The sequence below is a fragment of the Solanum lycopersicum genome, chromosome 3 (assembly GCF_036512215.1).
Source record: "Solanum lycopersicum chromosome 3, SLM_r2.1".
Lineage (NCBI taxonomy): Eukaryota > Viridiplantae > Streptophyta > Magnoliopsida > Solanales > Solanaceae > Solanum > Solanum lycopersicum.
This window is the reverse complement of record NC_090802.1, coordinates 31,860,621-31,875,659: the sequence shown is the minus strand read 5'-3', so window position 1 is coordinate 31,875,659 and position 15,039 is coordinate 31,860,621.

The following is a 15,039-nucleotide window of genomic DNA, read 5'->3' as shown; positions in this document are numbered from 1 at the left end:
GTTCTTGCATGGGCTCATGTAAATTTAACTTTACAACGTGTAATTACTTTAATTCATGCCTAAAAAGAAAGAAAGAAAATCAATTGTATATTGAAAAGAACCCATGAAGATTGAATCAAACACTAACTTCAATTGGAAAATATAACTGGTAAAATTGGAGAATTTAGGAACCCTAAAGAAGAAAGGACTCCATTGGTGAAGACTTTCATACCTTGATGTTAAAAACCCACAATGATTGGAGGAATGGAGACTTGTACTCGAACCCTAGATCAACTTATTGTTCCTTAGTCTTGGGAGATTTTGCGAGGAAAACTTTGTTTAGTTTTAGGGAATTTTTGGACAATGAGTTTAAATTGGTTAATTTGGGGATTTTTAAAATGTTATATAGGGCTTAGAGGAGAAGGAAAAACGACATAGTTTAGGCATTAAACGATTAAAGAAAAGACTAAAAGCTCTTCAAAATAATGGATAACTCAATTCTACAGGTTGTACCAACGGTCCGTTCGTCCTTCTATGGACTTGCAGACCGTACTGGTCACCCATAGAAAGGATACTGGGACCTTAAACTATAGCCTTGTTTGATGGATCCCATATACATTTCATAGATTTTCATACGGTTAGTACATAAAATCCGTAGGAACCAACTTTGACACTTAAAATTTCACTAACTCTGGATTCAAGACCTATCTACAACTCGTACATGGAATGATAGACTGTCATACTGAATCGTAAAAAGAGTACTAGACTTGATTTCAACAATTTATTTTCCCCTATTCCTATGATTGACATCTACGGCCTGTAAAAGCTTTTATGGATCGTAGATAGGACCAGTAGACACAGAAAACAGCCCAAAAACTACATTTTTCTTCCATTCCAAATTTGAGGAATTACATCTCTCTTGTCACATTATAGGTGCCATCTTGTCAAGATCAGACCATCGTGATTGTCACCCTCATTATCCATCCAGTGCGAGAACCATTAATACTAATGAACTAACTAAGAACTACACAACTTAATCAAACTAAGGCATTTAAAGATACGGAAGCAAGTTTAAATGCTAAAGGAAATATAGGGAGTTACCCTAAACTCCAATAAAGTCTAACAACCAAATGCGGAATATAATGCCTAGAACCTGAAAGTCAATGTACCAAAACTCTAACAAGGACCGTAAGTCTAAGGAAATGGGTACAACCCAATTAAAAATGGAAAAATCTAAAGTGCTAGTCTAAGTTCGAAGATGTGGATATAAACAAAAAGAGAACTTATGGCAGCACGGAAGAACTGGCTCACCCTTGAATTCGAGTCGACCACTGGTCCTCTAAATGAGGTTTGTAAATAACCGTCTGAAGATGCCTTGTACTTAAAAAAAAGAGCAAGTGCAGTATTATTATACAACCACATTGTACTAGTAGGATCACACGGCTATCCCAATAGGTGAAACACATATAAGTCATTACCACAATAATAATACACATGCATACACCGGAAAAATATAGAATATCAATTATCAAACAACGTAAAATTTCACAATCTCAAGATATATAATTATGCCAAGTCATTGCTTCTCTCACAGAATCCACACCCTAACTTGTATTCTACTGGTACGTGGTACCTGATCCACGTTAATGTGCCTGACGTGACACCTAATGCCATATATGCCCCGGAATGTGGAACCAATCCAAGTTAGTGTATTGGAACGTAACACCCGATCCATTCAATAATCCATAGTCACAATCACAATATACATTCTCATAAGCATACAATCAAGTCATGATTCATGGCGTACAACTATTCAATCATACTAATTTATGACTAGTGTGACCAATAAAGCAACATTCAAATATATAATACATTATAATAAAACAATTACAAATATATATCACCCCTTTATGAAATAAAAATCGTAACATATCTCGAACAAAGCTTGAATCCCCAAAGAAACTTGAAATTTCCCTTATCAATTCTTTTCGCATATTCTTGGTATACAAACATTCAACATAACACGGAAATCAATAAATAATGTCTGATTACCCGGATAAAAATCAAAACTATCCATAATCCCAATATCCAAATTAGGGATTTTTCCACCATACAAACAATTCCAAAACCCTTGCCCAATGATAACCCACGAATTTATGTTCAATGGATCGAAAAATGAATGAAAACACATGGGATCATTCCTTAGATCTCAAGGTTTAAAAGTGCAGAATAGAACAACTTTGGGTTTATTTCTAACTTAATTTGTGACTCTCCCACCACAACAATCCTCACCCAGCTAGAGTGGCCCCGCCTTGGTGAAAAAATCCCACCTTAGCGGCTAGCACGAAAATAGTGAGCAAGTGTTCCAAACCCCCATTTCATAACAAGCTTTCATCTCATGACACACAGAAATACTCAATCACGCTAAGATGAGTTTCTGGAATTCTATTCTCCCAAATTTGATTTCGTAAAGTCATACGGGTTCCCTAATGCCTTAGTCATATAGTCATGTGATCAAAATCATAATTAGATCTCCCATTTATTACAAAATTTATGTAAACCTCACTAACTCCAATTTTTTTGGAATTCGAACTAGGTTGGGAAATTTCAATTTACCACGAGAAAAGTATGTCGGCCCAAAAATCCCCATTGACTTTTCTATTACAACAATCACTAATCGCTACAATAGATAGCAATTCAGCCATCCATCGTCCCCTAGTGACAAACTAGAAAAAATGGTTCAAGTAAGAGTAGAGTAGTACCTGAATCGACGTACAACTGGGGATACTTGTCTCGCATATCCTTTTCGGAAACCCAAGTAGCTTTCTCAATTGGACGATGCTTCCATTGAACTTTCACGAACTTAATCTCCTTAGTCCTCATTTTTCGAACATCATGATCAAGAATTTCAACCGGTTCTTTCTCATGTAAGAGGTCTTTTTCTAATAAAGTTGAGTCCCACTTAATGATGTAATCCCTGTTACCATGATATCTCTTTAACATAGATACGTGAAATATGGATTGCCTCTAGATAAGTTAGGTGGTAAAGCCATCATATATGCCACTGGCTCTTCACATTCCAGTATCTCGAATGGACTAATGTATCTAGGACTAAGGTTCCCCTCTTGCCGAATCTCATTACCCCTTCATGGGTGATACCTTAAGAAGAACTTCCTTAGTTGTTCGAATGTCATGTCTCTTACCTTATGGTCTGCATACTTTTTTCCATCTACTTTAGGCTTCTAAAAGCTTATCTTGAATACTCCTCACTCTATCTTGAGCATTCTTCACTAAATCAACCCTTAAAGGTTTCACATTTCACACCTCTAACCATCCTATGGGTGATACATATCCCCTCCCATACAGTGCTTCAAATGGTGTCTTATATATGTTGAGTAGTAACTACTATTATAAGAGAACTTGCAAAAAGGTAAGAATATATCCCAATGTCCTCCAAAGTCAATCACACATGCCTTCAACATATCCTCTAACACTTGGATAGTCCCTTTCAATTGCCCGTCCGTCTACGGATGAAAAGTTGTACTAAAAGTGAGTTGTGTACCCAATTTGTCGTGTAACTTCCTTCAAAACATGGTGTGAACTGCGTACCTTAGTTTGAGATAATAGAAAGAGGCACCCCTTGAAACCTCACTCTTTTTTACATACACCTTAGACAATTGTTGAGCATTATAATCAACTCTAACAGGAATAAAATGGATTGACTTAGGGAATCTTTCAACCACTACCCAAATAGAATCAAACTTTCTCAAAGTTTTGGTAAGACCATTCTCTAAAGCAAACATGCCATCCTTTGATGCTCATATTTTACTTGTTGCAATTTTGACGCTTAGCCAAAAACTCTGCTATATTTTTCTTCATACCAGGACACTTTAAGAGTCACTTCAAGTCTCGGTACATCTTAGTCACACCTAGATGAATCCAATACTGTGAACCTTAGCATTATTCAAATAAATTTTGAATCAAGTCACCCACTCTAGGAACACAAATCCTTCCTTTAAAACTGAGTACACCTCTGGCATCAAGATTGATCTCTTGTGTCTTGTCGTACAATATTTTATTTCTGATCACTTTCAAATGCTCATACTCAAACTCTTTGGCCTTGAATTCCTCAATGAATGAGGACCTCACTTCACTGCTAGCTAAAACCCCACCTTTCTCTAAGATGCCCAACTGAATGAACTTAGATTCCAAGCTTTGAATTTCCTTAGCCAAAAGTTGCTTAGATGTACTCAAGCAAGTAAGACTACCCATGCTTTCCGTAATGCGTCTCCCACCACATTACCTTGCCAGGATGATACTGTATGGTCACATCATAATCCTTGAGTAAACCCATCCACCTTGGTTGTCTAAATTTCAGATCCTTTTGAGTGAAAACATGTTGCAAGCTATGATGATCAATAAACACTTAACATTTGACAATATTGAGGTAATGTTGCAAGATCTTAAGAGCAAACACTATCTCTACCAATTCATAATCATGTGTGGAATAATTCCTCTTATGCACCTTATATTACCGTGATGCATAAGATATGAAATTCATATCCTATATCAATACCACAGCCAAGCCAAAATGTGAAGCATTACAATAAACAATAAAATCTTTACCTTCCACCAGTAGTGCTAAAATAGATGATGTAGTCAAGAAAGTCTTGAGCTTTTCAAAGGTCTCCTCAAATTTTTCAGTCCATCCAAATGGTATCTGCTTTTTGGTCAATTTATAATGTGTATGGTAATAGAAGCAAAATTTTCACAAATCAATGATAGTGGCTAGTGAGCCCCACAAAACTCCTAACTTCAGTCATAGCCGAACCCAATTCTTAACTGCTTCAATCTTTAACGGGTCTATCATTACCCTTTCTTTTGTAACTACATGACCCAAAAAAAGGCAACCGAAGTCAACCTAAATTCACACTTAGTGAATTTTCCATACAATTTTTGTTTCCCAAGGACACCCAGAATAATACGAATATGGTAGGCATGCTCTTCCTTACTTTTCGAATAAACCAAAATGTCATCAACAAACACTATCACAAACAAATCCAGAAAGGGTTTGAGCACACCATTCGTCAAACTCATAAAAGTTGTAGGCATATCTGTCAACCCAGACATAACCAGAAAATTATAGTGCAAATAGGGGTCCTATACGCCGTCTTAGGCACAACCTCATGCCAAATCATTAATAGATGGTAACCACATCAATCTTGGAGAAATAGGATGCACTATGCAATTGGTCAACAAATCATCTATTTGAGGCAATGGGTACTTGTTTCAAATAGTGACCTTATTCAATTGTCAGTAATCTATACACATCCTCACACTACTATCCTTTTTCTTAACAAACAATGCATGAGCACCCCATGAGGAAGCACTAGGACGGGCAAAACCTTTATAAAGAAGTTCTAGGATTTGAGCCTTAAGCTCTCTCAATTCTACCAGAGTCATGCGATAGTAGGAATAGAAATGGGGCAGGTAATAGATTCCAAATCAATGCACAAATGTTTATCTCTATCCAGAGTCATACTAGGAAAATCAGTAGGAAACACTTCTCTGAATTTTGGAACCAAAAGAATAGACTCAATAGAGGGAGATTCGACCTCACCATCCCAAATATGAGCCACATAATCCAAAAAACTCTGTCTTACCAGTTTCCTAGCCCAGATGAAGGATACGATCTTAGCTAGCTTAGACTTGTACACCCTTTCCCACTCTAGATTTTTCGTACCCGAAATCTCTAGAGTACTCTAGATTTTTCGTACCCGAAATCTCTAGAGTCACAAACTTAGCGTTATAATTCAACACAACATAATAGGGGGACAACAAAGTCTTTCCTAAGAATATATCAGAGTTACTCATATCCAAAATTTCTGAATCAGCCCAAGTTTGGGGACCCATAAACAAAATACGAAAAAAAATGATAGACATGGGTAACTATGACAAACTCTAATACTAGGGTAGAAACATGGATGAGGACATCAAGTATATAATAAACCATAGAAAATTATAAGGAAAATTGCACAGACACATAAAAATAAGTAAAACATGGACATAGTAGGCATCAAGTCATTGAAAAAGAATAGTACATGTGATAACTGCTTCGGACGGCTCTACCTCGATCTTGCTCAGAAAGGAAGAATATTGAGCCCTGTGATTGTGACCGGTGACGTCCCTGCCTGAATACATTGTACCTCTGCATGTGTTACCATTTCCCCTATCTCTGCAGCCTCACTGATTTCCTCCTCGCCCACCTTATGGACTCCCTCGACCATTACCATTTACTGTGGGTACCACTACTCTAGTTGTTGCTGCGTAAAATCCATCAAGCGCGAGTGGGGAAAATCTCTTCTCATATGCCCAGGTTTTACACAGTTATAACAAGTGCAATCAAAAGATGGGTTTCTACCCATCGAAGGTGCGGCTCTCTGGCTATCTTGAATCAAATTTTGAGGCGGAGTTATAATTAATTACATGTAGAAACGGGGATAGCAGACTGAATTAGTCGTTCGCAAGTTTCAACCTCCCTAAACCTCTAGAGTAAGAACTCTGATAGTAACCTGAATTCTTGTCTTTCATAGCCGATGTCTTAGACTGACAGTCTCGCATCACCCCCTCCACTTTCTTCACAAATTCTATTGCCTCATTGAAGCTTTTTCCTGCAGAGGTCATGAACAGATAATACCTGCAACTCAAAATTTAGTCCATTAACAAATAAGCAGATCCTATCTTCCTCGTTAGTCACCAATTACTTAGCATAACTAGACAAAGAATAAAACTTGGCCTCATAAGCAGCCATAAACATACAACCATGCTCCAAATTCATGAACTTATCCTTCTTATGGTCTCTCAAAGTACGGGGCACATACTTCTCCAAGAACAGAGCATGAAACCGGGTCTGGGTAAGTGGGGGTAAACCAATGATTTGCATTACACATAAGTTCTCTACCATTACTTAGTTTCACCCTGAAGTTGGAAGGTCATAAACTCCACTCCATGTTGATGGACAATTCCCAACTTATGAAGAATCACATAACAATCTAGGATGAACTCGTAGGCATCCTAACTATCTGAACCATGGAACACACATGCGGTTTCAACTTCAAGAACATAGTCAACATCTCATGTCCATTACCAGTCATAGCAGGACCAGCAAAGGAAGGAAGAAAGCTCATTACCTACAGTTGCACCCACCTTAGGGACAATGACAACAATAGGGGGATTGAGGGGACCTTAAGTTGCTTGAACTGAGGAATGCACTCTACGACCAACCAATCCTTTCAGGAACAACATAATTTATTGAGCGAACATTGGGTCTAAGGAAGAAATACTTGTAGTCTCATCCTGGACCTCTTCCTCTTGTCCCACATTCTCCTCATTCTCAACCTCTACTATCCTCTACTTCTTCATGATGCGTATGAGGAGCCTCATTTCTTGGAGCGTTCTCAATTGGTGCTCTGTCCTTAGTAGGCTCCACCCTTTCCTTGGAATCTACCTCTAGATTTTCCTCTATCCCTGCCTCAACCGTGACTTCTTGTTCTCTGTTGGAGCATTGATGGAAGCTACTGGCCTAATGCCGTTGAACCTAGTTTTAACCATCAGCAGACAGAAGTGTGAAAGATATTGATACCAATTAGAATCACTAGATACTTATTGGAATCACGTTATAGCACGAAAGGAAACAAAAGAAAACAAAGAGATTTTTCTAAAGTCTTAAAGCCTCTCGAAAAAAAGTAGAAATGTCTTTGTACTGTTCTAGAAGACTCTACTCGACTTCGTCACGACCGAGATCATTGTGATTTGCACCCACATTATTCCTTTTGTGGGAGAACCATTAATGCTAATTAGCTAACAAAGAACTACACAACTTAATCAAAATTAGACATTTAGATACGGAAGCAAGTTTAAATGTTGAAGGAAAAATAGGGAGTTCCCATAAGCTCCAATAAGGTATAACAACCAAATGTGGAAAATCTAAAGTATTAGTCTAAGTCTGAAGATGTGGACATAAACAAAAAGAAAACTCATGGTATCCTGGAAGAACTGACTCACCCTTGAATTCGAGTTGATCACTATTCATTGGTCTTATAAACAAAGATTGTCAATAACCGCCTGAAGATGCCATATAATCAACAAAGAAAGAGCAACTGCAGATCACACAGCTATCCACATAGGTAAAACACATATAAGTCATTACCACAATAATAATATATATGCATACATTGAACATATACAATACATATGTCAAACAAAGTACAATTTCATAATCTCAAGATATATATTTATGCTAAGTTATTGGTTCTCTCACGAAACCAACACCCAAACTAGTAGTGTACCGTACGTGGTACCCAATCCAAGTTAGTGTGCCGCACACGACATCCGATCCCATATAGGCGCCGGAATGTTGCACTTGATCAAAATTAATGTCACAACCTGAGTGTACACCCTGGATGTGGACGACACTCGAAGACCACTGCTGGTTCTCAAGCGAACCCTCATCTTGACTGACTACAAGAGGAAGACTAACTTAAACATGCAAATGCTTAAAACTAAAATAAAATTAATTAAGCTAATCTTTACAAAGCTTTTTAACTTAAATGAAAAACATTGAATAAAAAAAATATATCAAATACACCATAAAATAGACAACTTAAATTCTTAAAAAATTTAATAAAACAAATAAATGATACAAACTTTTTAACTAAACTAAGTATCTATAAAGCCTCTAAGTTAAAAAGATAAGAGTTAGGACAACACCCACGACATGTTAGCTAAACTGAAAAGTAAATACAATCCTCCGGAAATAAGGAGGCTCACCATAGCTAACTAAAAGTATACTCAAGATAGGGAAATCTAAAGCATAAAATATACTTACCTCTTTAAAAACATACTCAACTGAAAGAATAATCAAAATACTCAACAATACTCAACTCTAAGATATGATATTCGACTCTGGATACTCAACTCAATATAAAGCAAGAATATGCATCGAATATATAGAAAGCTTTATAAAAACATTAAAAATGACTTAGTTAGTTAAATAAAATGAAATAACAAACACAACTTCACTTATATAATAATGTAATATAATTTCTCTGGGAGATTCTCCAACTGGCAACCACCACTATGAGCCTAAGTGGTGATATAACGTCTTCCCCACCTTGCCAGAACTGTTTATACTTTGTTATCGCATAGAACTCCTTAACTTAGTTGATCCACTAGCTTAACTTGCGTGATCATCTAAAAGGTATAACCCATTAATACTCATGATGGCTACATGGTTTACATGGAGACTTGAGTTAATATAAACTCTCATCCCCATATCGGTGCTCAAAACTACTCCCAATATATACTTTACTCATGCTTTTAAAATAACTTCCTTCATTTGGGTTGAGAAAATTTTATCAACACTTTAGCTTTAAAAAGCTCTCTTGTAATCAATGTTCCCTTTTCTCGTTCAAAACTTTTTTGAAAAACCTTGCTTTCCTCTTAAGTTAAATGTGAAATTTTTTTGTAAAGTTTTAAGGAATACTTAGTTCCCTTATAAATTTTGAGAAATGAACTCAACTCTTACGGAATACTTATTTCCCTTATATTACTTGCTTCAACTCTCTATTATTTACTTGACTTGAAACTTGAGCCTTAAAAAGAAGTTAAAACATTTAAACAAGACTCTTGAAAACTTTAAGAAACATTACTTTGACTTGATTCTTAATTTCTAACACTCTTAACTCCTTTGACTTTGATCTTAATTTTACTTGAATTAGATTATGAATTCAAGGTTCATGATAACATATTTATGGATGATTCCATGATGTTCAACTTAGAGGGTTCATGCGGAATTATGAGTATGAACTACTCATCTCAAGGACTTCATGGGTAACATGTAATAGTCCCATGATTAGGAACATACTCTCAATGGTTTAGAAACTTATTACTCAAGACTTAGGACTTGAATATGCTACTTATCTCAAAGGTACTCAAGTAATTGGAGTGCATGTGAATGTTATGGGCATGAACCACTCGACTCAAGGGTCAAAATATAAATAACGAACTCATGTATATGACTCTTATCATTCTCATATTTACTTCGTCAAAACATAGTTCAAATCAATGATTTATCTCAAAGGGTTCACTATTAAACTCAAAAGTTTTCTTGAACTCTAGCTACTCTTAACTCTCTTTCTCTTGAATATGAATTATGAATTCAAGAGTCTTAGTTCATGACATAGAGGATCTCATGATTACAAGGTAGACTTATGAATACATTCTTTTCATTCTGATATACTCACTTGCTTGAGTCTTGAAACAAGTTACTAGAAATTGTAGAAGACTCCACAAAAGGACTCAAAGGGCTTTCTTAGAATGTTGCAAAAAAATCTCAAACTTAATCCTCAATTCCAACTTGAATTTGAGTTATGAATCCAAGGTTATGACCATGTTAGGAATGATTTTAGGATTTAAAAGTATCTTAGAGTAGTTAGAAATGAAAAGGAGTGAAGGTGCACTTTAAACAAACTCAAACGGAGCAACCGAGGGCAAACTGGATGGGGCAAGCGACCCTGGGGATATGGATGGCACGGGGAGGCAACCCGTGAAGTAGAAAGAAGGTTTTGGGGCGCTTTGGCAGGCGCGTCACGCCAGGCCACAACCCAGAAAATCTGCAAAACATCCTTGGTCGTTTTCTCACCCTAACTCGCCTCAAATTGAAAAGTTTATTCCCCAATCACTTGGATTCGATTACTTACCTTAATTACATTCTAATATACTGGGGGGAAAACACTCCAATAACTCAGTTTCATCTCAAGAATTTTAAAAACTCAACTCAACAAGATTTAGAATGAACCTCAAGAACACCTATCAAGGATATTCGGTGAAAAATAACATATATGGCATGTGGTGAATTAAACCAACACTATGGAAGCTTACATACCTCTTAGGGGTTAAACCCATGGCAAAAATCTGCAATTAAACTCAAGAACGTCAACGAACGCCTTCATCCTTTCCTTTTTTCTCCTCTTTTCTCTTTTTTTCTCTTCTTGTCTTTTATTGAACTCTCAACTAAACCCTAGGTGCATACTAAGATTATAAAACAGAACCTAAAAGGATTAGACCCTTAAAATATTACTAAAAACGAATTAAATCGGATTGGGTAAGAAAAATACCAAACTCGAAACTTAGCAAACTCGGCGACATTGGAAAGATAATCGAAAGATCATTCATATGGTATCTTCTAGCACACCTAAATCATCATGTACTATGAGTTATGGTGGTTTGAAGTTGATTAAAAACACATACTTATCTTAACTTGCAAAACTTCAGATTTGCTATTCCCAATTTAATTCTTTTTGGAACTCAAGGTGCGAAATCTAGTTAATTGATGTTAATACTTAAGAAATTTTAAATTCCTTTGTAATATGTCACTCACTACGATCAATGGTTCCAGTCTTAGTTCAAATTTTTTTTTTGGTGTTACGGTATCTCCCCTTTGGGTCGAATGGCGACTGAACTGGGTATAGAATGGTTTGCTCTTACTAAGGTCTTTGTCTAATGGTCTTCTCTTACTTTATTCAAGATTAACTCAAATATTTAAGTTCCGATTCTATGCCTCTATAGGGAATCTCCTCCCAAGACTATTACACTTTATAACCACATTGCTCATCTCAAGAAATCCACCTAATGTTTAAAAACACCACATTCAACATTATTACTCTAACAACTTCATGGACTCTTACTATACAGCTCTTTTGAATCAAACTAAATGCTCTCATTTAACTATTTCTCACAGTTAAACCTAATCCTCTTAATCCCCTTATTAATAACCTTATAGAATTATCACACCATCATAACACAATAAGGTTATCAACCTCCTCATTCTAACATCAGTTCATAACTAAAAGGGCCTCGGAAAAGATATCTCCCCTACTGCTTGGAACTCATTACTATCTCATTCTCAACAATTGACTTGCTTTCTCATCTTATCATCTCCCCATTAGGTATAAAGCTAACACTTGAAAGCTATAGACCTATTCCATATCTCTAACTGGTGTACATTCTCTTAATGATCTTTTTACACTTGTGACTTAGCCACACTTCACTACCCTTATCTCAAGGTTAGGGTCTCTACTACTCAAGTTCATTGCAACAACCATCTCAATATCTCACCCATTATATGTCAAGTATACCAGATCAACTCCTAAGACTGACAACATCACCCTCATTTGTCATTCTTTTGATCATGACACTCATCTTAAATTCAAGTTTAATGTTTATTACTAAACCCGAATATCAATATGATTGCTTGCCTACTATGCAAACTAACAACTACTATGCGCAATTTAGAAACACTTGTCCGCTAGAACCTTATGACAATTAGTAAATCCTTACCATTCAGTTTGCATACTCGAATTACCATCACATTCTACTTCAGAACATAAGTATTACTTATTTACCCACTTACTGCGCATTATCTCTCAAACAACTCTATTATCCTCTGAATACCATGTGGTTCTCCTTTCAAAATTCATAAGCCTAGATTGATCTTTAAACTTATGAATACTCTAGATCATCTATATATATTCACCACTTACACTTGGGCATTACTAACACAATGAAACATCAATATAACCCATTTTAGTTAAGGTATACACTAATCATATTGACTTGCAACACTTACTCTACCTCCTACCCTAAACTCTTTATAAGTATTCACTTCTTATTCTACCACAAGTGGAAACTCTTCATTAATAACTTATTAGGTTCATGAATATAGAAGTATAGCTTGTCAAAACACCATCTCCCTTACTTAGATCACTAAACCTCTGCATATTTTCCTCTAACTCTGGCTCTTTCACTAGTACCACTAATGATCTCATAACTCATGTTACCCCTTTCGGGTGAAAAGCATACCCAAGCTCTAAACATACTTCTTAAAAAAGGACCTCAGCTGAAACAAGACTTAAAGGAAAAGAGTACAACTCAATTCTTTCTCATATGTACAATTCATAAGAAGGCATTACTCTAAAACTGAACACTTAACTTACTCCTGGACTTCTCTTAAGCCCCTCTGATGTCTCATGACTTTCTCAAGATTTTTCTAAGAACTACTCATTGACTAAGGACTAAATCTGTTTTTCAACCACCTCCAGTATGATGGGTAGTCGAATGGAAATGAGAACACACGAGTTGGAATAGATCTCCATGACTTATCTCTATTACACAATTAAGAGTATGAAAGAAGGAAAACTTTTCTTAAATGTCTATAGTCCCTCATTTATAGAAGTGGGGCCCTCACAACCGTAGACAAGATCCTACTTGATACGGCTTCATAGACACCCTAGGACACTTGAACTCTATGCTCTAATACAAAGTTTGTCAAGACCCGAGTCTACACCCTGGACGTGGCCGACACTCGAAGACCATTGTTGGTCCCCAAGAGAACCCTCATCCTGGCTGACTACAAGAGAAAGACTAACTTAAGCAAGCAAAAGCTTAAAACTGAAATAAAATTGATTAAGCTAAACTTTACAAAGCACTTAACTCAAATGAACAACTTTGAATGAAAATAATATATTAAACACGCCATAAAATATGCAAATTCAATCTTTAAAACATTTAATAAAACAAACGAATGATACAAAATTCTTAACTAAGTTGACTATCTATGAAGCCTCTAACTAATGAAGATGGAAGTCGGAACAAGACCCACAACATCCTAGCTAAACTGAAAAGTAAATGAAATCCTCCGGAAATAAGGAGGCTCACCATAGCTAACTCGAAGTCTTGGATGTATCAACGAAGCTCCTATTGATGATCCTGAATACTTATGTCTACATCATGAGAAGATGCAGGCCAATTGACTCAGCACGTGGAATATACGAGCATGTAAGGGGAAATCTAAAGCATAAAGCATAGTCTTGAACTTGATAAAAAAGAAAACATACTCACATCTTTACAAACTTACTCAACTGAAAGAATACTCAAGATACTCAACAATACTCAACTCTAAGATATGATATTTGACTCTGGATACTCAACTCAATATAAAGCAATAATCTGCATGAAATATATAGAAAGTTTTATAAAACATTAAAAACAACTTAGTTCGTTAAGGAAAATCGAATAACAAACTCAACATTGCTTATACAATAAAGTAATATTATTGTTATGTGGGAGATTCTCTAACCGACAACCACCACTATGAGCCTAAGTCGTGATACAACATCTTGCTCACGCTGCCAGAATTGTCCTATACTTTGTCGTTGCATAGAACTCCTTAACTTACTGGATCCACTAGCTTAACTTACGTGATCATCTAAAAAGTATAACTCATTAATACTTATGATCGTTACATGGTTTACATGTAGACTTGAGTTAATATGAACTCTCATCCACATATCGATGCTCAATACTACTCCCAAAATATACTTTAGCTGATGCTTTAAAAGTAACTTCATTCCTTTGGGTTGAGATAATTTGCTCAACAATTTAGCTTTAAAAAGCACTCTTGTAATCAATGTTCCCTTTTCTTATACAAAACTCTTTTGGGAAATCATACTTTCCTCTTCACTTAAATGTGAAAACATTTATGAACTTGTAAGGAATACTTAGTCCCCTTATAACTTTTGAGAGATGAACTCAACTCTTAGGGAATACTTAGTTCCCTTATATTACTTGTTTTAACTCTTTATTCTTTACTTGACTTGAATCTTGATCCTTAATACGAAGTTAAAACGTTTAAATAAGACTCTTGAAAACTTTAAAAAATATTACTTTGACTTGTTTCTTGACTTCTATATTTCACTCTTAACTCCTTTGACTTTGATCTTAACTTTCCTTGAATACATTATGGATTCAAGGTTTATGATTTCCTACTTATGGATGATTTCATAATTTTCAACTTGGAGGGTTAATGCGAATTATGAGTATGCACTACTCATCTCAAGGACTTCATAGGTAACATGTAATAATCCCATGATTAGGAACATACTCTTAAAGGTTTAGAAACTTATTATTCAAGATTTAGGACTTGAATATCCAACTCATCTC